Here is a 24903-nt window from a genome sequence, read left to right as displayed (position 1 = left end):
TTTCTAGAAAGCCTATGTAATAAATAAACACTATGCATTAGGTTGAGATGGCTGTGTTTCTGATACTGCTTCCAGTGACTTTTCTATTTCTTTCTTCTTTCCTTTTAAAGTAATACAACCATCTTTCATTTTCCTACTAAAACCCAATTCATGCCACAACCATTTGAGGAAGACTTGAGAAAAGTCAAATAACTAGTCTGCCCCTCTCTGACTTCCAAGTGATGAATACCAATTGCTACATAATTGACTTGACTTTCATGATCATTATTGTCATGAACACAAAATTGGCACCCTGCAACAGGTCAATAACCACATAATCCTAGATGTTGAAGGAATCTTCACAAAATAATCTAGTGGAAAGAACCATGGAACCAGATTAAAAGGACTAAGGTCACATCCCAATCCCACTACTTACAATCTATGCTCTTGACCAAATTGCTTATCCTGTCTATAAAATAAAAAAGTTGGATTAGATGGTCTCTAAAGTCCTTTCCACCTCTAAAATCCTATCATATTTGTCATAGATTGTTACAGTTCTAGGAAGATCTGGGTTCAGCTGTCTGATGGAGTAGAACTAGAGTTCAATGCTCTTTCAACTGCACTATATAGCTTTGGTTAGTTTATACTGCTTAGGATGATACAACTGAGATCATGATTGTAGGAGTGAACCCTCTATAGTTCATTTAGACTCCTTCTATTCCATTACCCCACATTTATCCTTGTAATGCATTCTATCCTTCCAATGTGTATGTCTTTGGATACTAGGGACACTAGAAGAGAATGCATAAATGAATCAACAAGCTCTCCCAGACCAGGGATGTCCTCGAGCCAGTTTGAACTCACTTGGAAGAGCTGCTTTTGAAATATTCAGTGGGTATTTGTGCCTTGGAAAGCAACAACTGCCTGATTCATTGTTTTATTGATTGTCTAGATTTAAGAAATCAATGGAGGAAAATATTAATAGAGATTAAGCTTTCAAATTGTTGTGTATATTTTTTTTTCCTGGAGAGCTACTTGTCAAACATTTACCATGAGTGTTCTTCCCTAGCCCTCACATAAGTCTGAGACTCCTTGGAATTTCTCTAGTTCTATGTATTCTTTTTAATCATCTGTTTAGAAAACTTTAGCCTGTGCCTCCATTGAGATATATCCAGGTCAGACTATACTAAAGACTCATTATGCTAAAATGCAGAAGGCATCTAATTAAAACAGATTAATAACAGGGAATAGAATCCTGCAATAAATTACTTTCTAATCCCTCTCTTTCTTGTACCATCAAAGGTGGGAAGACACAATAAGTTCAGGTGGTTAAGCTTAGGCATTCACCTTTTGAGATTTTTCTCCATTTTTTTTTTTACTCAGTAGGGCAAGCTAACCAGAAATGTTGCCTTGGAATTGAATGAGCAGTGAAGCCTCCCACATACAGCTGGCTCTGGAACCATCGTAACAATGTCAGACCATACCATACAGAGTCCTTGGGCATTCTCTATGATGCCAGCCTCTCCCATTCACCAGTAGCTGTGATTTTTGCATGCTTTATCTGTGAGTCACTTTGCTCTCTTTCCACATGGTTGCTTCCTAGACTTCCCTTCCCAGCTCATGCCAGCTGAAGCAGTCCCCTGTCCAGGTATTAGGCATCTTGGGGGTCTGGCATGTCTGATGAATAGCACCTCCTTCCTGCTCTGAACTGCCGGCAAACTGAAGCCATGTTGGAGAATCTCCATTAAAGGCAGAGTAGTCTTTAGCTCATATTACAAATGTAAACTTGTTTCTATTACTGGAGAAGCCCAAACCTCAGACAGTGGTATAATCTTCACATGAAAAGGATGTTTTAAAGTGCTGACTCTTTTACATGTTGGTTTCTTTCCTAAGTTCTTCCCGTCTTGAATTTCTCTCTAAAAAGTTTTGGAAACCTTGCGCCTTCTCTCTTTCAGTTGAATCTGAAAGCTAGAAAACCAGAACCTCTCTGCTCTCGAGCTCTCACAAACTCCCCCTCCCCCTCATGCAGGAGGGGTCTTTAAGTAATTGATCTTCACCAATGAGCATAGTCCTAGTAAATTTCCTTTGAACTGAGAGTTATATATGAGGAAACCTTTTATTTCAATTTTAAAACTATTTTTAAGGGTAAGGAAAAAAAGAGGAAAAACCCAGCAAGTATATTGGGGAAATTTATAAAGAGTTGGAGATGAAACAAGTGTTGATCAATAAGAATCAATCTGAAAAATACCACCCTCAAAGCATGTTACCCTTCTTACAGAGACCTTGATCTGCCTTTTGAGCCTATGATCTGATATTAAAAACCTTGATATTTTGCAATATGAATCATTCCACCTCTTTTATTCATTATGCATGTACTGTGTGTGTGTGTGTGTGTGTGTGTGTGTGTGGACAAGATCTGTGTGCTAAGTGTAATCAGGATTTATTATATACATATATGGAGCTTATGAAGGATATAGAGTACTGAGGAGAGGGTTGAATGAGGGGAAAATGACAAGAGTGACTGCATAGGTACAAGAGAGGGAAATCAAATTTATGAAGGAACAGGGGTAAAGTATGAGTAAAGTATGAAACTGATAACTGAGTAGACACGAAGAGACCCTGAGGCAAGAAACAGTTTATGCTTAAGTTATTCTAGAGAAGTAGCTGGAAAAGAATATTTTGGAAAAAATCTGCCTAGTTTGAACCAAAATCGATAGGTAGATGATACATAGATTGATAGATAGATAGATAGATAGATAGATAGATAGATAGATAGATAGGTAGATAGATAGATAGATAGATAGATAGATAGATAGATAGATAGATAGATAGGTAGGTAGGTAGGTAGGTAGATAGGTAGATACATACATACATACACACATACATACATACATACATACAGAAGTTATGAAGTGCTGACTACTTGCCAAGCACTATAAAAAATGTTGGGGATAGAAATACAAGCAAAAAGAAGACAGTACGGACCCTCAAAGAACTTATATTCTAATGGGGATGATAGCACATATAAAGAGATGAATCTTACTTCAGGGCATTTCTAGGTATAAGATCTAATGAGACAGAAAGGATCAATTTAAGATGGGACATAAAGAATTAGCCATTCTTTATAATAAAGAAATTCTTCATCATAAAAATGGAATTTTAGCATCAGCCTAAGCCATAAGATCATGCTTGGAAAGCTAGAGAGAAATTCAGATTTTGTTTTCCTCTCTGAGGAAAGGGGGTAGGGTGTTTGAAAGAGAGAAAGAGAGCATCTGGCCTGGGAAAGGAGAATAACACTGAAACATCAAAATTATCTGTAAAAATTGGACAAAGCTAAATTCCATAGGTGTGTTATGTACCTGTAATTTACCCATTTGGATAGAATTTGTACCCTGAGGTTCTTCCTCCTATAATGTCTTGAATCTGGGACTGTTGAATCTGTGACGTGCTGATGAGCCATTATTGTACAAGGGTACTAAAAAAAAAAAGTAAGAGATCAAGGAGAAGACTCATTTTAATCTCGCATGTGATAATAGCGGAGAATGCCAGCATCTAACAGAGGTAGTAACACCATGAAGAGTGTCTGGGGGGCTAGCCTTGAACTTAGAAACATCTGGTTTCAAGTCTTGCTTTCACATATGCAACCTACATAACCCTGGGCAAGTCACTTGCCCTTTCGAGGCCCCCAGGCATTCTCCAGTACTGTAAATTACAGACCACTTGCCAAGAAGAGAGTGGAAGACATCTAACCCCAATAAAATCACAGATCTAGACCAAAAAATAAAAGGTAGAGAACAAGTAAATATTTTATCTAATATTTTCTACAAATAAAAAGACTATATGCTCATTAATTAATTCAAATGACATATTTTCCCAAAGTGAGTGAATGCTCCTAAAACAGAAAGTATTCCATGGTTCCATCGAGGCACTTGTGCTATGAGTGACATGCTTTTATTTTACTCTGACTTTGATGATAGCTATCTTATCATTATATTTCTGTTTTATTAATATATTTCAATAGTCTGCAGCAAATTGTTAACAGTTCTTTTTATTTTTCAAAACAAGTCTTGCTTACAAAACCCTATGAACTTGTGAATTCTTTCACTTAATTCTTCATAGATGGATACACACACACACACACACACACACACACATTCATAAGATGTTTGCTTACTGCTGTCTTGCAAAATTGGAAAATGAAAATCTTTTAGACCAAAACATTGTTCTCCTTACCACAAAAAAAAAGGTGGCACAAGAAATGAGAGTTAGTTCAGGTGTCTAATTTAATGGTTTTAAGCTATATTGAAAAGAAACAAAGCAGAGATAGTTCTGTCAGCCTGGTCAGATCACATTTGCAAAATTATGACCAGTTCAAGGTGCCATGTTTCAGAGGAGGTATTAACAGATGTGTCCAGAGGAGGGTGATTGAAAAGGTGAGAGGAAATGATGCAAGACATGACTCTGGGAGTTCACTACAAAGAACTGTGAATGTTTAGCATAGAGAAAAAATAACTATCTCTAATATAGTTTTGCTCTTCACATATTTGAAAGGTTGTCATGTGGAAGGAAGGTTTCGTTCATCTTATTTGCTCCAGAAGACAGCACTAGGATCAACGGACAGAAATTATAGGGAAGTAGTTCTTAGACCATTAAAAAGAAAATCTTTCTAAAAAATAAAGTTGTCCCAAAATGGGGCATCAATGTTGATGCTATCAGTACTAAGATTTCTGCCTTTGAATACTGGATCTAAGGGTCTTTCAGAATGAATAGGCTAGAAAGAAAATTAGTAAAGGTTTTCACCTTAGTTTCTTCTGTACATATAATCAAGAATTCCAATCACTCCCCATGTAAGGCTGGTGATAAACTTCCAGAAGGAGAGGAGCATGGACCATATTGTATCTTCACAAAATAGTCTCCACAGAGTCTTTCAAATGAAAAACCAAAAGAAAGAAAATTTCCACATAACTTGCAAGTGGCCAAAAATAATGTGGGTTTTAAAGTCAATTTTGTCATGTCAGTGAGCTGGAATTACCACATTTTGCTTGACCTCACCAAATGGTCTACATACAATCAACCAGTTTTGAGATTTTTAAGTAAATTCTTGATTATAAGTACAGAAGAAACTAAGATGAAAATCTTTATTAATTTTGTTTCTAACCTATTCATTCTGAAAGGCACTTAGATCCAGTATTCAAAGGCAGAAATGAACAAACATCCCTATTAGCTTTGACAGCAGGCTCTGTGAAAAATCAAAGGCCAATATCTTTGGAGAGTAGCTGCAGAGGAGATAGTTCCCACCCAAGTAAAAATCATAGCTAGGAGTCCATAGCTAGGAGTCAATCCATTTATTTGGACACCATACAAATGAATTAACTATGACAGCATGGATTGTGTGTTCAAGCTAGGTGTGTAACCATAGGTTAACTGATTGATAGCTGACATTCACAGAGTACTTTACAAACATGACCTCATTTGAACTTACTCCACCTTGCCCTTCATCCTTGCTCAGACCAAGTTGTTTAGCGCAGATGGACAAAATAGCATAAAAGGTTTAATCACGTATGTGTGTGTGTGTATATATATATATATATATATATATATATATATATATATATATATATATATATATATATATATATATATATATGTATATATATATGTATATACATCAAAACAATTTTTTAAATTGTCTTCGATTTCTCTCAATTCACATTTGCTCTTTCTTCTATTTTGCCAACAAAAATAACCCACCTTTCATTTGGTTTCCTGCTATGGAAATAGAGGAATGTAATATTAAATATTTACCACTGATCTGTTTGTTATTCACCCTTTGTTTTCAAAGAGGACCAATGACATCACAAGCTGATGCCTTGACTTGAACATCAATTGCATTTAAGGGAGACAGACTTGCACAAAGTCATCAGTGTCATCTTCTCTTCCAGAATCATTGAAGTCCAGTGACAAGACAAAATCGATGTGACTGGTGATGGCCCAGGATGCAGTGGATGACCTTGGCATCTTCAATTTCTGACCAAGTTCCAAGTGTTCCATAGAGCCTGCTTCAGTTATCTTCATAACTGTTGGAACAAATAGAACCATTCCACCCAGAGAAGTCTACACATGTGTATATCCCCCTAACTCCTCAACATGTTTGAGTCCTGTTAGCTATGTTTGACCTGGATTAGCCCATCTGCCAAGGTAATTTTAGTAGGGGTTAGTCTCCATACATGCTTCAGCTTCTTGGAGCCACAGGTGAGATTTGGGTAAGGTGGATAACAAAAGTGAATGAGCAGCCCTGAAAAGAGCTTGGCAAGCCCTCACACCAGCCTTGTCGGTCCTCCCTGAATATCCCGTACATCCCTACAATATATTGCGTATTTGCTGTTTAAAGCCCCTCTTCTATAAAAATTTTTCTGACTTCTCTAAAGAACAACACTCACACTTTGGATAGTAGAGGAAGTGCAGGATTTTTTTAGACAGCCCTCCACCTGTCCTCATGATCTATTGCCCCTTCTCTTCTAATTTTTGGAGTGTACCTGACATGATTTCAGGAGTGTCTGGACTCTGGGTCCATGACTGGATTGGCAACTTATAGTCTTCAAGATTTACCTGGGGTATTGAAAGGTTAGTAACTTTCCCAGTGTCATGGAGCAATGCATGTCAGAGGCAGGACTTGACCTCTGACTAGTCTTACTATCTCGTGTTGCCCCTTCCACAACGTCACACTGCCTCTCTGTTGCCTGTTTCTTGCTAGAGATATCAGTGTCTAATCCCTTCAGATTTCTACCCCCCATTTAGACATACCATAAATCAAAGTTCTAGAGTACTTAGTAATTTTGATTTAAAAAAAAAGAAAGTATACAGACTTCTGGGTTCTTAACTTCCTTCCAGAGATGAAGTTAGCCTTCCATGTGAAAGTGAATGCAGTTCTCTACAGAAAAGCCTCGGCATTTTGAAATAAATCCCCATTTATGAAGGCAGCCCTTAGCATTACTTTCTATTGGTTTGTGAAGTTCAGATGCTTTATTCATGGTTTATGAATCATGTTTGACATTAAGGTTTGTATTATTAGACTAAGTAAAAAGCAATTTGGAATGGGTTCTGGGATGCCAAAAATAAGGAATAGATGCAGGCATGTAAATTACAAGCAGGAACACCAGGCTGTTTCGAATCAGTACCAGCTGCTGTTGATGTGCCCAGGACATCACACGTCAATTGGGCTTTGTTTTTTTGAAGACATTTCCATATTGTCACCTCGAGTGGCCAACTGGCTCAAGCCTGTTCAAATACTATCCATCTCTGACAAGACAGAAGGTGGATTTGAGCAGGCATTCTTAACCTGTTTCCAGTCATGGGCCTCTTTGGAGTCTAGTAATGCCTATCAACCCCTTTTCAGAATGTTTGTAGCCTCCATTCATTAATGGAAAGAAGTGCTAAGTTTCAGCTAGAGATGAGTGAAAATAAACACGCTCTTTTTACCATCTAAATTTACAGATCCCATGAAATCTATCATAGGCTTGGGGATCCTTGTATCCCTTGTTAAGAATTCAGATGTTAATAGCAGGAACTAAGGAGAGGCAACAAGATATGATGGAAAGGGGACTGGTTTGGGGGTCAGTGGGCCTGGATTCAAATTTTGACTTCATGCATTATTACATATGTGACCATGTAAATGTGTCTGAGCTTCAGTTTATTTGATTCTAACATAAGAAGTGTTCGAGATCAGGGCTGGGGAACCTGTGACTTCAAGACTTCATATCACAATGTCACCAGCATTCAACCCACTAACTGCCTTTAATTTTATTATTTTTTATAGTGAACATTTACTCTTTCTTTGCCATTCTGCCACTCATCAGTGAAAAACATTAACCAGAAGAAAATATAACCCTCGTAACAAATATCTATAGTCAAGCAAAACAAATTCCTGCATTGCCTGTTGCAAAAATGTATTCATGATTCTGTACTGAAGTCTGTCACCTCACTGGCAGGAGGTAGGGAGTCTGTTTTATCTTCAGTTGTCTGGAAACGTGGTTTGTTACTGCAATGATTAGAGTTCTAAAGTCTCTAAAAAAAATTTTTTTTAATAAATGTGGTTGTTGTATAAATTGTTCTCTGGTTAGACTCACTTCACTCTACACTAATTCATAGTAGTCTTTCCAATAACCTCCAAAAGTGTCCATTTTGTTATTTCATATAGCTCAATAATGTTCTATTATATTCATCTACCATATTTACCATTCCCCAGTACGTGGACCCTCCCTTAATTTCCACTTTTTTGCTACAACAGAAAACAAGACTGTAAGTGTTTTTGTATATATGAATCTTTTCCCTATTTCTTTGATCTCTTAGGATTTCTTTGATCAGAATTCTATTATGCCCAGAATTCTATTGCTGAGATGTGTATGGTTTAGCAGCTTTGAGATCCTAGTTCCAAATTGCTTTCCAAAATGGCTGGACTGATTTACAGCTTCCAACAACAATCCACTAGAATCCTTGTTTTCCCCAAATGTTTCCAATATTTCTCATTTTCTTCTTTTGTTATCTTTACCAATCTAATCACCCTTTTCTTTAATACACATGGTCACCATCACATGTATGGTCATCATCACCTCTGTCCTAATCTCTTATAATAGTCTCCTAATTAATATCTTTGCTTCTGTCCTTTCTCATAATGAACCCAACTTCCAAAGAACTGCCAAAATACAAGATCTCACAATGTTTCTCTTCCCCGCTCTCTAAGAGCTTTAGTGGCTCCCTATTACCTTAGAATAAAATGCAATTTAACCTGACATTTAAATCTCTTTACAGTCTAGCTCCAATGTACCTTTCCATTCTTAGTTTACATCATTCCCACTTGTGCATTCTAGATTCCAGACAAATTATACTATTAGTAATTCCCTAAAATCAACATTTTACCACTCCAGTATGACTTACCTACTGAATACCAGTCTAAACTCTACAACTGTCTATTGGACATTTTCCTTTGAACATATTAGAACTATCATATCAAACTCAATAGATGTATTGAGATTAAACTTATTATTTCCAGCTCCAAACTAATCTCTGATTTCCCTATTTCTCTTAATCCTTCAACTTCAAGGACCTGAAGCTAATTTCAATTCTTCTCTTTTTCTTAACCCTTACTAATCAGTCACCAAACTTTGAAGATTCTTATGACTTTGTTGGCACCTGACTTTCCTCTCTGTCTCTCTCTCTCTTTCTCTTTCTCTTTCTCTGTCTCTCACTCCTATACCTCAACCTCTCACCCCAAATTGGAAATTCAGTGGCCATTCATAGAGGCCCAATCCCAATCCTAATCAGCATAGAAACTTTAACATTCTCATTTTTTTTCTGACCCTAGGCCAGTTCACTCCTTCTTAAGGAACCTGCTGGTCCCAATGCTTGGATCACCACACTGATGGTAGACTTACAGCAGACACCCTCTTGCTTAGAAAATGGTGACTCTGAACTTCCAGCTTCAAGCTATCCACCCACTTAGGTCTCCAGGATTAAAAGTCTGCAGTGCCATGACCAATTACTCTTCCTGATTTTTTAAAATACTACCTCCATTTATTCCTTCTTTTAGTCAACAAAAAATTGTTATGTTTGCCTATTTCCAGGTGCTATGCCCAATACTGAATATGGAAAAACAAAAATGAAACATTCCCACTCCTCAAGGTGCTTATAGTCTGCTGGTAGGGCATGGAGTGGGCAGTGTGAATGACAAAAATGTGAACACAGATAAAATCCCAATGGGTGGCTCGAGAGCCCAACCAGAAGGCTGGATAGCAAGTCTCCAACCTACTCACCATTGTTCAGTTCCTACTAGATGGAGATATGCTTTCCTCATCTGGAAGCTGACAGGTTTGTCAACATATTCACTCCTGCTACATTGGAGATTTTTTGAAGATAGTTACTGAAAGATAAACCTTGAGAGGTCAGACCAGAGCTGAATCATGGAAGGCCTTAAAAGTCAGATTTAAGAATTCAGACTCTTTCTTCTTCACAATGGAAGGCTGGCCTTACAGGGCCATGTCTTAAGCACCAAAGACATTAAGTAGTTAAACTTGGATTCTATCTTACCTAAAGTCTTGGAGAATAAGGAGAGAGGTGATGGTAGGAATAAATTAGTACTGTGCAAAAACTAATCAACCCAGTTCATCACTGCTGAGCTCTGCTCCTTTTTAATCCTTTCTAACTCAATCCAGTAACTCACTGGCCATGCCTTGTTCCCCTTGTTCAGTCATTTTCACTGACATCTGTGTGGAGAAAGACAGCAACATCCAAACAGTTAAAGTTTCACCTCAAGCTGATGTTCTCAAATCCGGTCTCCAGAACTACAATGCATCTAAAACCTGGAAATGTTTGTACTCTAAGTGGAATCTTCAAAATATTCTACTTATAGTATATTCTCATTAATTCAATTTTTTGAAGAGATATTTGGGACAACCTCAGGAAAGTAACCTTTCCCAGGAAAGGATTCAAATTCTAGCTCTTACTCTTACAACAACATATTATAACTTTGGTGATGGTAGAGAAATCATATACCTTCTCTAAACCTCAGTTTCTTCATCTGTGAAATGAGAGGTTTGGACTAGTTGATCCCTAAGACTCCTTCCAGATCTAAATCTTAGGAACCTAGGGTCCTATATTTAAATTGAGGGACTTTTGCTACCTTTCAGAGCAATCAGGACATTATGAGGTGCATAGTCAGAGATGAAGAAATAGTCAGGTCTCAAATGTTACTTGGCTCAGATTCACTTGAGGTAAGCTATGGAGAAACAACCATTTCTTCTTAGAAATTCCCATGAATGATCCTTATTTGTTCTTCTACCAGAGTTCCCAAAGGGCCTAAGCGTTGATTGATATATTAGGGTACAGCAGGGGAAGGAGGAGAGAGATAGACAAGGAAGGGATCCCCAACTCTGATCTGCTCCTCACTAACAACACACTTTAGGATTAGAAATCAAGACTTTCTATCAGGTTATATTACTTGCTGTTTTCTTAGGCAGTTGAACCACTAGGATGTTTCGGAGGCTAATATTCATGTACAGTGTGTCTAACCAGAGATTTCTTTCAGTTTAACCAGAAATTAGCCAAGGATTTCAAAAGGTGCCATCACCTCTCAAAATTCTAGCATGATGAAATGGTTTAGCACACCCCTTTTTTTAATTTTATTTTTTTAAAACATTTATTTGTCTATCTTTAATTTTCAACATTCACCATCATAAGATTTTGAGTTCTAAATCCCTCCCTTTATTCCTCTCTCCCTCAGCAGCATGCAATGTAATATGGGCTATACATGTATATCAAATATATAAATATTAACCCTATTTCCACATTAGTCACACTGTGAAAGAAGAATCAGAGCAAAAGGGAAAACAATGAGAAAGAAAACACACACACACACACACACACACACACACACAAGAGAAAATAGTATGCATTTATCTCCATTCAGACTCCACAATTCTTTCTCTGGATATGGATAGTATTTTCCATCATGAGTCTTTTGGAATTGTCTTAGATCATTGCATTGCTGAGAAGTGCTAAGTCTCAAAGTTGGTCATGGCACAATGTTGTGGTTACTGTGTACAATGTTCTGATTCTGCTCACTTCCCTCAGCATCAGTTAATGCAAATCTTGCAGGTTTTCATCACACCCCTTTGAATGTGCACTTGTCGTTGCGTCTTACAACATTTTACCCAAAGGAAGAACCAAGAAAATATGAAGAAGCAGGGGAGTTTAGAAGAGGGATTATCTCAAATTCCTAAATGTATATTTTTCCCATCCTTAAAGTTCAACTGCAATTTCCAGCAGACTGGTCATACAGTTTTCTCCTCTGTTTGATTCAAAATTAGTATAAAATATCAAACAAAAAAAGGGAAAAAAGCAAAGTCTTCCCTTATTTGTTTCAAATCCGTCCCATTCAGTTTACCAGGAGAATGGTACTGCATCTGAAGGGAGCAATGGAGGGTGGGATAACAAGAAAGCAAAGTACAAAGTCCATTGAAAAAAAAATCTATGTCTGGTTTTCTCTATGAATTATGACCATTCAAAGGGAAAAGTCTGAATGCTTGCCAAAAAAGACTAACATGTAAAAGGACAGCTGGAGTTTGCTGCTAGGGGTACAATGCATTACTGTTCCATAGGAGAGGAAAAGAAGGATCACTTACCATAATAACTTATGAATCACGTGAGACATCAGGCTATCTTTGCAATAGAGATGGGTTTTCCCATAGTAGAAGAAACAGGTATTGAAGGAAAACCATTGCAGAGACTAGAGTGAGAGATGTGTGAACAGAGAACTCCGCACCAATTTAGATCTTTTAAAGATATGAACAGAAGACAGCAATAAGGGCATGGGCTGAATACAAAGCAAGGCATGTGGATGTCACAATAGCATCAGAAGTGGTCGGGTCAGACTAGCTCAGGCTGGCAAGGAAAAAGAAATATAACTAAAATGAGTTTTTTAAGCCTTTTTTATCAGCCCTAGAATTTCACTGGGATGGAGAGCTCCCAAAGAGGAAACTCCTTCTACCAATTCATATTAGCACCTACTCTGGAATTCGTAGTCTTTACATCTAGGTGGCACAGTTGGATAGAACGTTTGGCTTGAAGTCAGAAAGAACTGAGTTCAAATCACTTCAGTCATGTGACCCTGGTCTCGGCACTTAATCTCTATTTGCCTCAATCTTCTTACCTGTGAAATGGGGGTGGTAGTAGCATCTGCCTCTCAAGGTTGCTGTGATGATCAAGTGAGGCAATAATCATTATAAAGTTCTTAACACTCTGCCTGGCACAGAGTAAATGCTTTCTTCCATCATTCTACCTCTCCTCTTTCCCAGCTTCCCCCCTTTATGATTTTCTTCCTTCCTCCTTTTCTTCCTTACTTGTCAACTGACTTTCCCAGGGTCACACCGTCAGTGTATGTCCAAGGTAGAACTTGACTTAGCTCTTCCTGACTATTAGATCAAGTCATTACCCACCATGTCATGCTCCCTCTCTTTTTAATCCCTTTTAATGAGAAAAGCACAAGAATGAAAGAAAGAATAAGTTTTTTTGGAGGGGGTGGTGTGAAGAGTTGGTTAGCTTTTAATTTGCCTATATTTTCTCTGCTGAGGAGAATGCCCTTTAGACTGGAAAGGACAGAAGAAAGGCATCTAATAAAGAGTTCAGAACAAGATAAGTAAATATAACCCACCTTTTGGATAGTCTTCAAAAGGGTTTTGGATACAGAGCAAGGGGATGGATACTTACTAGGGGTTGAATTGACTGTTGGCGGGAAAGACCCTTTGGATTGCTCTCTGACTTCGGAGGTTTCAGAATATACCTGAGGCCAAACTACATAAAATCTTGTTTGTTTGTTTTCACCCTGACTTTGAAGGGATCTTGTGGGTTGGAGTAGCCAAACAAGTAAAGAGATTTAGAGAAGTCAGCTAGGAAGACTGAAGACTGTGTCTTGGAAAACGTGGAGAAAGACAGAGGTTGGAATCAGAGCAGCATCCTGACTGCAGGTTATAACCAGAAATCTGCCATCAAGGGGGGAGCCGAGCCCTGTCTGACATTACCAGTCTCCAATGACAGAAGCTAGCTCTGAAGAACCAAGGGCAAAATTTCAGAGCTGGACTGCAACCATCTAAGACACAGGAGTTGGGCTATTGGTGAAACTGACTTAGGGGTTTTAGTCTTCTTTCTTTTTTTGTTGGTTAAGTCATTTTTCAATTGTGTCGGACTCTCCATGATGCCATTTGGGGTTTAGTTGGCAGAGATATTAGTTTGTTACTTCCTTCTGCAGATCATTTTACAGATAAGGAAACTGAGGCAAATAGGGTTAAGTGCCACACAGCTAAAAAATATCTGAAGTCAGATTTGAACTTATGAAGATGAGTCCTCCTAACTTCAGGTATAGCATTCTATCCACCTAGTAGTAGTATCTACCTATTAGTCCCTTTCCTTTCTTTTAGAGTAGAGAATTGCTCTGACGCAATCACTGCTTGCTTTATTAATTTTCTAGTGGAGAACTGGATGAATGAAAAGTCAGCCACACTGTTCCTGCCCCACACCCACCACTTGCAGAGCAAACTGTCGACACTTTTAAAACTGATATTAATTGTATTGCCTTAAGTGTTTTCTTATTACGTGAAACAACGTACTAAAATTCAGATAGTCATTGGAACCTGTGAACAGTGAGAATGGGAAATGAAGAAACAATGACTCAGATAGTTTGTAAAATACAAACTGTCAGAGGCTCAATCTACATATTTAATTGAGAACACAGTTCATAAAAAAAATATTATTTAGGATCAGATTCCTCATGAGAATAAACTAATAAAGACACCCCAGGTGTAAGTAGATGAAGCCTAAGTAATATTGTTTTCCTTTTCAAAACTCTGCTTGGGTCATTGGAAGAAGGGAGTAGAGGTTTTTAAAGAGATCTCCCTCTGAGGAAGGTTGCTTTTGGTAGCAGCAGGCTCAGTACACTAGAAGAGAAATCTTTTGCATCTCCTCTGGTATACCCTAGAAAATTCTTCATCCGAGAAAGTCCCTATAATTCTGGATTTCACACCTCACAAGTACTCTCGGTCCCTGTTGCTCCCCCATCTAACTGGTTGCCCTCTTCTTACTGGGATGGGGAACCTGTGTCTTGAGATCACATGTGGCCTTGAGGCTGCGGATTCCCCACCCCAGTCCTCTTGAACCTGCATTTAAGGTAAGCACCAGGCCATCCATTTCTCACCAAACTGCAATCCAAACTCCTCCCTTCAGCCAATTATCTCCTTTATTCTCCCCTCTCACCCCAATTCCCCTAGCTTTTTAGTTCCTTTTTATGTGATATGTCCCCCATTAGAATATAAGTTCCTTGAGGGAAGGGATCATCTTTCATTCTGTTTGAATTTATTTTACCAGTGCTTAGCACTTTATCTGGCACAGAATAAGCACTTAATGAATTGTTGTGGGCTGGCCACACAGCCTGCAATCCATCATAAATTGACACCAGAGATGGAGATGGAGGGTTTTTTATAGGTAAGAAGGATGGAGAGTATTCCTAACTTTTGGTTGAAATTGAATGAGGCTAAGGGGAACCTTATTACAAGATAGAAATTCCAGAGTGGACGTCCCATCTCTTGTAACTGCATTTGATCTATAATTCAGGGATAACTGTGTTACTGGCTTTTGACAGGCATATTCTGGAATATTCCCCTTTGGATTTCTAAGACTGAGCCCATTGAAAGAGAAGCACTTTTATAAACCCTAAGGAGTTATCGATGCTACTCAGAATGACCAGAGGAAAAGGAAGCAGGAAACAGTATAGAAATCACTTAGTCAATGACTCAAAACCAAAGGAGGAGCTGCTGTAAGGATGATTACCGAAGTCAGCTCCTGGAGCAATAAATATTCTTTGGCATGCTCTCCCAGAGCCAAGCCCCCCGAGGTTCCAGGACTCCCTGAGAGTGCTGGGATTCCCTCTCTCCTGCTGTTGACTCCAGTTCCCATTGGCTGTATTCCCCATATTTTAGTTGCCAATGAATTTTGGTTTCATTTAACCGTTTAACATCAATTACCTTTTTCAAAGGGATATTTACGTCAAAGATAGAGCAAGAGCAACCATATAAAGATTTCACCCCAATTTTTAAACTCTAACTGGACCCATTATGTTCATATCCAGATACAGTGCAACTGCCAAGTAAATCCCTGTCTCAGTTTCCTCCGGCCTGGATTAGTACATTTTTTTTTTTCTGAAGGTCATTACTTGCTCCTTGTGAAACTGATGCTGGACTGACCACAAAACCCAGCCTTGACTCTTAGGTTCTTGTGACTTGTTCTCTTGACCTCCAGATCAATCTCTTTCACTAAAAGGAAAAAGAACAAACACTGAGGCCAAGGACTGAGGTGATCCCACAGGGCCACATGGTTGCAGAATGGAGTAGTCACCAAGGCTTTTTCCCTTACAACAGAGGCATCAGGCACTCAGTCAACTGGCCATGTGTGATCCACAATACTCCTTAGGTCACCTGAACTAGATTAAAATGTAACTGGGAAATATTTAACAAAATAAATAAATATACAATAAAATATACATAATATTACACTTTAAAACTGAGTCAATATGTGGTCCACAAGGATCCTCACGTACAGTCTAATGGCCCCATTTCTATTTGAGTCTGACACCACTGTGCCCTACAGAACTGTCTCTCACCAGATACTGTGATAGAAGGTACTGAATTTTACCATATAATCATTGCCACTTCATAATCCTCACACCCTGGTTTTTTTTTTCAGCCCAAAAATTGGTTTATAACCTTTCATCGTGTAATCATGGTATGGTGTGATTCTGTTCCTCACACTGCTTGAAAGGTAAACAGAGCTGCAGCATGGCATATGGATGCGCATTTTTCTCTTGTGCATTTCAAGCTGTGAATTCTCAGCACACACACGTTGTCAGTATTGGATTTTAGCATATATTCACAAGTATTCTATGCATCCTAATCTTGCACCAAAGACAGTTTAGTAATAAATGGTTTTTAGGTAATAATGGCACAATTTTCAAAGCTTCACATAAGGGTCACACACCACTTTTTGGCAAAAAAAAATTATTATAAAATTCACAATGATTATGTAGTGAAATATGGTTTAATGGCCTTAGAATACAGCTGAAGTGAGAATGTTCAAAGGGACTCAGGCAGAGACTGAATCAGCCTTTTTGAAGCTGTCTCCAGTTCCAGCTACAGGGCTAACAGAAAAGGCAGGTCCTAACTAAATACCTACTAGACCAGAATCAGGTATGGAATATCTACACATTTCATTATCTCCAATGCGCTTCAATTCCATGTCACCACAGTTCTTCCTGAAACAAACTGCTCAATCTCTATGTAGAAACACAATCAGAAGAAGCTCTCTTCACATGTGTCAGACCATCACAACACTGGGAAGCATGGAGAGCTACAGGAGGGACCACAAACTTGGGAATAAGAGGCAACTACGGTTCTCTCTAATTTTTCATTATAAGTGAAAGAAGCTATATATTTGGACCTTTAAGGAAAGCTTGCCCATTGGCATACTAGTGCATGTTTTGTTTTCTTCAATTCAAAAATAAAACTTGTTTAAATTTTTTTAATAATATTTTGATTTGTGTGATTGAAGGGTGAGGTGGTAACATCACATGGGATGATGTCATATGTTAAGTCTCAAATGTTTCTTATTGAAGGCAATGAGCCAGAGGAATAGAAATCCTCCAAATTCAGTAGGTGTTTTATGACATTTGAGGGCCTCTGATATAACAGCTACCAGTGTGTTCAGGGAAGTGTTATAGTTTAAAGAACTCTTGATTTGAAAGGACAGAACCTTGGTTTCAGTAGTGACTTAGGAAGCATCTAGGTGGTATAATGAATAGGGTGCTGGGCCTGGAATCAGAAGGACCTGAGTTTAGATCTGGCCTCTGACATTTACTAGCTATGTGACTCTGGGAAAGCTCCTTTGTCTCAGTTTGCCTCAGTTTCCTCATCTGTAAAATGAGTATAATAACAAGAGCACCTCCTTGTTGTGATGATCAAATGAGATAATAATTATATGGCACAGTAGTCAGGCACTTAGTGAGTGCTATATAAATGTTAGCTATTATTAATAAGTCACCTCATCTTTCTGGGTGTCAGTTTCTTTATATAGTTAAATTACCTTTATATAGTAAATTCCTGATCAATTGAATGCCCCTGAAATTTTGGCACCGGACTTTGAATTTTCAATTTGCATAGGAAAGAGTAAAACTTGGCAGAGTTTGTAGCTTTTTCTCCACTCTTCTCCTTGACTTGGCAGTCTAAATTTAAAAATAAAAAAGGAGTCCACTGCATCTCTTGAGGATGCTCTCAGCTTTTGAGAAATTATATCTTTTGCAGGATGCAGAAAGTATGGAGAGAGATTTTTCTCTCCTTGCTTCCCTTCCCATTGACAATGACATCTTCCTGCCGAAGCACATAATTGTAATTGTGTTCTCTGGTTGATTGTTGAAAGAAAAATCATCATAGAGATATGTAGTAATGAAGACATACAAGGTACCCAGAAACCAGAGCGTAATGTAGCTCTGAATCCTGTTAATAAGTGCTGTTCTCCTCAGGTACAGGAATCGGTCATTTGTCTCACAATCATAATTGAAGGATAGGCATCATATTGACTTTTAGCTGTTAAAGGGTTAATTGTGCTTTAAAAACACATAAATTAGTGTATATTCAAGGATTAACTATTTTTTCAGGAACAATTTTGCTCCCTATTGTCATTTCTAGAGGCTTAGTAAGAAACTAAAGAGTTCTACCTCAAGTCACTTTAATGTAATAAGTAAGATATACGTAATTCTGCGGCATTTAATCAGAGAACTGTCCTTTCCAAATGAGCAGAATGAAAGCAGAGGGCATTGTTCCTCTCTCTGAGAAACCACAATTAACAAGACCTGCCTTTCTTCAAAAAGGAAAATCTTTTGATCTGCATTGAGACTAAACAGGGGTTTCTCTGTTTACTTTTGGAAGCCCTGAGTGCTGAGAAGCTAACGCTAGGGGATAAAATATTAAAGAACCTTTCTTTGTGTTAGAGGAGCTGCAGTTCAACATTTGTGGAAGATTTAGAGAAAACACATCATGGAAATCCTGCTGCAGGACCTTGGTTCCTTGGTGGCAAAATCGAGTTGTAAACTTTCAATAAAGTTTATGTACATTTACAAGAAATGGAGGGTGAGGGGATGGATGGGAAATGTAAACATCTGGAGATTCTTTTAAAATCTATAGTCATGGACATGGTTCTCTCCATGCTCTTTTCTCTTCTCGCATTCATTGGGAGACTTGCTGGAGTAGCATAGCCACACTGTCTGGTAGTTCTACATTTTTTTCAAAACTTGGGAGAACTTTGGTCTCACTGTTTTCCTATGGATCCAACAACAACTAAAGTAGCCACAGATGAGCACCCACATCCTACACATATTGTTCTTTGCCTGTTATTTTCCAAGTTGTTACAAATCAGGGTGAAATTTGATTTGCACGTATTATCCAGAGTAAAGGAAAGAAGGATGGAAAGGAAGGAAGGAAGGAAGGAAGGAAGGAAGGAAGGAAGGAAGGAAGGAAGGAAGGAAGGAAGGAAGGAAGGAAGGAAGGAAGGAAGGAAGGAAGGGAGGGAGGGAGGAAGGAAGGAAAGGAAGTGAGGAAGGAAGGGAGGGAACGAGGAGAGAAGGAAGGGAAGGATGAAGGAAGGGAGGGAAAAAGGAAGGAAGGGAGGTAAGGAAGAAGGAGGGAGGGGAGAAAGAAAGAAAGGAAAGAGGGCGGAAAGGAGGGAGGAAGAAAGGGAGGGAGGAAGAGAGAGAGGGAGGAAAAACATTTATCAAGTTTTTACTATGTTTCAAGCCCTGGGCTAAATGCCAGAACACACATACTAAACATAAATTGTCCTTTCCCTTAATTTACATTCTAGTAAGTGGAGAAAATACATTTAGGGAAGTGGTGGCCATGGAGGGGCACTTTATTTCTGCAAATTATAGGGATAATGAGCTGGCCATGGTAATAAATTGACAAATCCCTTCCAGGAACAATGGGCAGAGTTAGATGGCTCCAATTCATGGTTCTAGAATTCACCAGAGAGCAGTAGGAAGACTCTACGTATAGTTGGCAAAGTTGGCAGGAAGAGAGCAGGGAGGAAAATGAATCACGACTTCGGTCTTCTTGAAATAATGGACCAGGAGAGGCAGTTACCAGTGAGGGTTGGGGGAGAGAATAAATACAGGGAGGGAGAAGGGAGTTTGCAAGGTAGCAGTTCAAGAGATGAAACAGTTACAGCTTCCAGGTGATTGGTCTCTGGTGGTTGGTGAAGGTGTTGAGAAAAAGGCTACAGGATAGGAAGACCAAAAATGTATCCAGTCTCAAACTTTACCCTCTCTTACTCCTGTTAAAACTCTTCTTTATAGCCTCCTAACTGCATCACTCTTGCCTTTTAACTCTTCCTTCACAGGTTCCCAAGAAGGATTGTCCTTGTAATAATTGATCTAGTAGGGGTTCCCTATTGCCTACTTCATAATGCTCAATTTCCTTTGGCATTTAAAACCTACAATTCAGTGCCTGCCATCCTATCACTACAGTCTTTCCTCCACATATGCTATCCTTCACTCAAATTGGGCTCCTCTATCTTGTTTCTCACCACCATATTTTGTTTGCATTGTCCTGTGGTCCTGGAAGATCATCTCTCCCTTTCTTGGGTTATTGATTTCTTAACCAATCTTTAAATTGCAATTTAAATCACTAGGAAGACTCATCTAGTCCTCACTTTTTTGGTTAATAACCTCTGCCTGATTGGATCTCATCAAACACTATTTTGTACCCATCCAGGGCCTTTATGTGTCATTGTTACATTATAGTTTTCTGTACTTTTGTCTTATAGCTTGTATTGTGTCTTTGTACTAGGCTGAAAGTTTCAGGACAGTTCAAGATTAAGCATCTTATCCCAAGATGAAATGTCTTGCGTGGATAGTGAATGCAGGATTTTCTTTCATTTCTTCAGTAATTTAACCCTCAATTTCTTCTGTTCATTTATTCAATAAACATTTATTTAAAAACCCAACTAGTGCACTTTGGCACTTTGAATACAAAGATGAAAATCAAACAGAGCTCACTCTCAAGAAACTTAACATTCTAGAGGGGGAAGAAGAGGAAATAATATTTTGTAGATAATCAATATAACATTTATAAAAAGTATTTACAAAAAAAAATTAGGCCACCTGGGAGGGGAATTAGAAGAGTTGGAATCTTTCCTCACTTACTAACTGTATGACCCTGGGCAAGTCACTCCACCCTGTTTGACTCAGGTCCTCATCTACAAAATGAGCGGAGAAGGAGATGGTGAAGCACTCCAGTATCTTTGCCAAGAAAACTCCAAATGAGTTCATGAAGAGTCAGACATGACTGACAAAAAAATACAAAGCAATTTGTGCTAGGGATGTAATAACCTGTTATTATGAAAGTGAGACTTTAAATGCCCACAGAGATATCTATCATTTAAAATGTGCTCAACCCAACAGTGTTATAATTAAAAGAGACCTTTAGAATATTTTTTAAAATTCTTTACCTCAGTATGGTTATTCATTGGTTTGTTTTTTTTGGTCATTTTCTACTTTTCATGACCCCATATGGGGTTTTCTTGGCAAAAATACTGGAGTAGTTTGCTATTTCCTTCTCCAGTGTGTCCCTATTTTACATATATGTAACTGAGGCAAATAAGGGTTAAGTGACTTGCCTAGGGTCACACAGCTAACAAGTGTCTGAAGACAGATTTGAACTAAGGTCTTCCTGCCTCCAAGCCTGGTGTTCTATATCTGCTCCAATGCAATCATAGGTATGACTGAATTAAAAGATAAAAAATCTTTACAGGCCAGTGTGTGACAGCTTTGTACTGGGTACTTTCCGAGATAATACTATGTTTGCCTGGAAGGAATATTTATTCCACAACAAAGCATTAATGAGCAGTCTATAGAGAGCTAGCTGCTGTAAGCTTGACTGGCTCAGTTGTTAAAGAGTTTTGCTACCTTCATCTTGCGATGAGGAGAGCAACTCTATTTTCCAGGCAGCCTTCGTGTGGCTTCCCACAGTGGTTTGAGAGGAATCATAAGGGCTTCACAGATTCACAGATCATAGGATAATCCATTGTTAGAACTGGAAAGGACCTTTGAGACTAGCTTATCTAACTCCTTCCTTTTATGTTTTATTGATGCCTTTTGGCGGTTTTTACACCATAATTGTATACCCTGATTGATTCTCCATAAACAGCCCCATTCCCCACCAAAAAAAAAAAACCCACTTCCCTTATAACACAGAAAAAATTAAGTAAAACTGGTACATATGATGACCTTGTCACACAGCACATCAACATCCCATCCCTGTAGTAGGGATATACTAACAGGGCTTGGGAAACTGTGTTTCATTTTCTATGCTCTGGAACTGGAATTGGTAACTGCATTCAATCTGAGTTCTTCTGTCTTTTAGTGGGTTTTTTTTTTTTTTACATTATTGCATTCATTGTGTTTGGATATAGGTAAAGATACATTTTTCCTGGTTTTATTTCCTTCACTTCCTGTATTTCTGTGAATGCCTCCTCTTTTGCTCTTTGGTTTAAATGCAAAAACGTTCCATTCCATTTATCTATGACAACTTATTCAGTCATTTCCCAATCGATGGACTCATAATTCATTTCTAGGTCTTTGCTACTACAATAAGTTCTACTGCGAAAATTTTGTTATGGAGAGGACCTTTTGGCCATTGGCCTCTTTGGGGTATATTCCCATAATTGAAATGGCAGAGGCAAAGGATATGAATAGTTTAATAAACTTTTCACATAATTCTAGATTGTTTTCTGAATGGCCACACCAATGCACAGCTCTACAAATAACGTATCCATGTGCCCGTTATCCCATACCTCCTCCAACACTAACAGTTTCTATCTTTTTCATTTTTACCAATTTGATAGGTGTGACGATCAAAATTGCTTTAATTTTATTTTCTTGTTACTTGCAATTTTTCACATAGTTGCTTAAAATATGTCTTCTTGCAAAAGCTTTATTCAAAATGTGCGTAGTTTCATAGATCACCGGATCCATCTGCTTCATTGTACAGATGAAGAAACTGAAGCCCAGAGAGGTTAAGAGACTTGCCCAAGGTCACATAGTTGGTAAATGACTGGGCATTTGGTCCCATGGCCTTTGGCTCCAGATGTAGTTCTTTTTCTCCTGTTTCGTGCTCTTCGTGTTCTGCTCCCTCATTTCACAGAGAAACTCAGGGAGACAGTGACTATTGACAATATTAATCATCATTACAACAATAATAGCAGCTGCCATATATGGTAGCATTTTAAAGTTTACAAAGCCCTTTACATATATTATCTCACTTGATCCATACAAAGACAGACTTGCAGTCAGTATGTACAGAGAACACAATTGCCACAAGTCAGTGTTGGATGGTTCTCCATAACATTTCATAATCTAAAGACTAGCAGGCATGAAATTGCTATAGTAACTCTTCAGTTCCATTGCATTTTAGAAAGAACTTTTAAAATAGACTTGAGTTTGTTGAAGAATAAAAGACTGAAAGCAGATGTATAATTTTTGTAAGTAGTACAAAATGATTTACAGATGGTTAGACTTTATTTGACTTAGCATGAGTGATGCTACACTCTCAATTGCGGCAGCACAGACTAGCTCTCCACTTGGCTCTTGGTAGGGCCCAAACCACTGACCCTCCCAGGTATAGAGGAAGAGAACTTTCCCATGGCCTCCTTCCAAGGATTTTCCCTTGATTCCATCACTTGTTTCAGGAGCACATGATTTTCCTGAAGTTGGAGGTCTCTATGGCCACAAAAGAAATCCTTTCCCACTTTGCTTCAAAGGTATCCAGCACTCTGGACAGGAAATCAGGGAAAACTGGTCATAAGAATAGATGTCCCCCCTGCCAGTATCCTCTCCCTCCCCCTCTCTCCCATGTCCTCACTGAGGACCAGCACTATCTTGTAATAGAATTGTGCTGGGAACTGGGAATGGAGTCTTTTCCTTCTGTAAGCTCACAGGAAACATTCAGGTTAAGGACGCCCATCTCCCTCCACCTGTTAACAATACTTTGCATATATTAGGTATTTAATAAGTTTCTGTTGAATTGAATTTATATTCCCAGAAGATGGAACTGCCCTATATTGAAATTTTAAAAAATGAAAGGTTGTTAATACAGGGAGAGGAAACTGAAGGCATTTAGTCTTTTCACATGGGTCATAAACATGAGCACCGATGCAGCTGATTCAACATATTACTTGAAAATGTCACATATGCATATGCATCACATGCTTTTTGGGTTGTTGCTGGACAAGACACCATTTGCAATATCATCAAGACTAAGGAAAGCCAGATCACCACATCTGGCTCTTGGTGGGGATGAGCAGCATGTCACACACCACAGAGAAGCATATGTTGACGTACGTGGCAGCTGTTACTCCCTGTGAATCCAGGCACATCCTAAGATTTAAACAAAAAGAAAATAGAGAGAGAATGAGTGGTCTGCTGGAAAGTTATTTATTCTGTTCCGTTTTCTCTGTTTTTAAGGAAAAGAAGAATAGGGACAGATCTATGGTTTCACTAATACAGAGAACAAAGTCCCAAGTGAGGAAACTGACTATTGTAGGAAAGCCTGCTACGCTTTGGGAGAATTGTCCAGAGAGCACTAAGAGGTTATGACTTGTCCAGGGTGTACAGGTCATATGTATTAGAGGTAGGGTAGTTAAAACTGGACAGCCTCATATTCACCTTTTAACAAAGGACGATTAATTCTTTCAACAAAAATAGGCAAATATACACATTACTATGTATACAAATATATCCATCAGATGCATTCTGGGGAACTGAAAATGTATACATATATGTATATATACATATATGTGTATATATATAAGTTACATATAATATATATATATAGGTGTGTGTACATCCAAACACTGAAACATAATCCATAGATTTTGCTGTCTTGCCTGTCACTCCCTACCCCCCCAAATATCTCCCTCCCACAATGCCTGAATGTCTCACTGCCCTTTATTGTCCTGCATGAAATTCTATAGATCACAGAGATTCATATGAATTTTTAAAAAATTAACTTCTATTTTAAAAACTCAAAATCTTCCCAGAAGTGTATATATAACCATTACACAAGAGGATATGAGGTTACTCAATATTATCTGTCAAATGAATTATGAAGAATGGAGGAGATGATACCTGCAATACCTACCTCCATAGAATTGTGAGGCTCAGAGGTCATATGCATAAAAATAAAATGCAAATCTTAAAGCCTCTATAGATGCCAGATATTGCATTATGGTTGTTGCATATCTAGCTATATTATATATTATTATCATTATTTCTTTGGTTCA

Source organism: Notamacropus eugenii, chromosome 4 (genome assembly GCF_028372415.1).
Source record: "Notamacropus eugenii isolate mMacEug1 chromosome 4, mMacEug1.pri_v2, whole genome shotgun sequence".
Classification (NCBI taxonomy): Eukaryota; Metazoa; Chordata; class Mammalia; order Diprotodontia; family Macropodidae; genus Notamacropus; species Notamacropus eugenii.
This window is presented reverse-complemented; position numbering follows the sequence as displayed.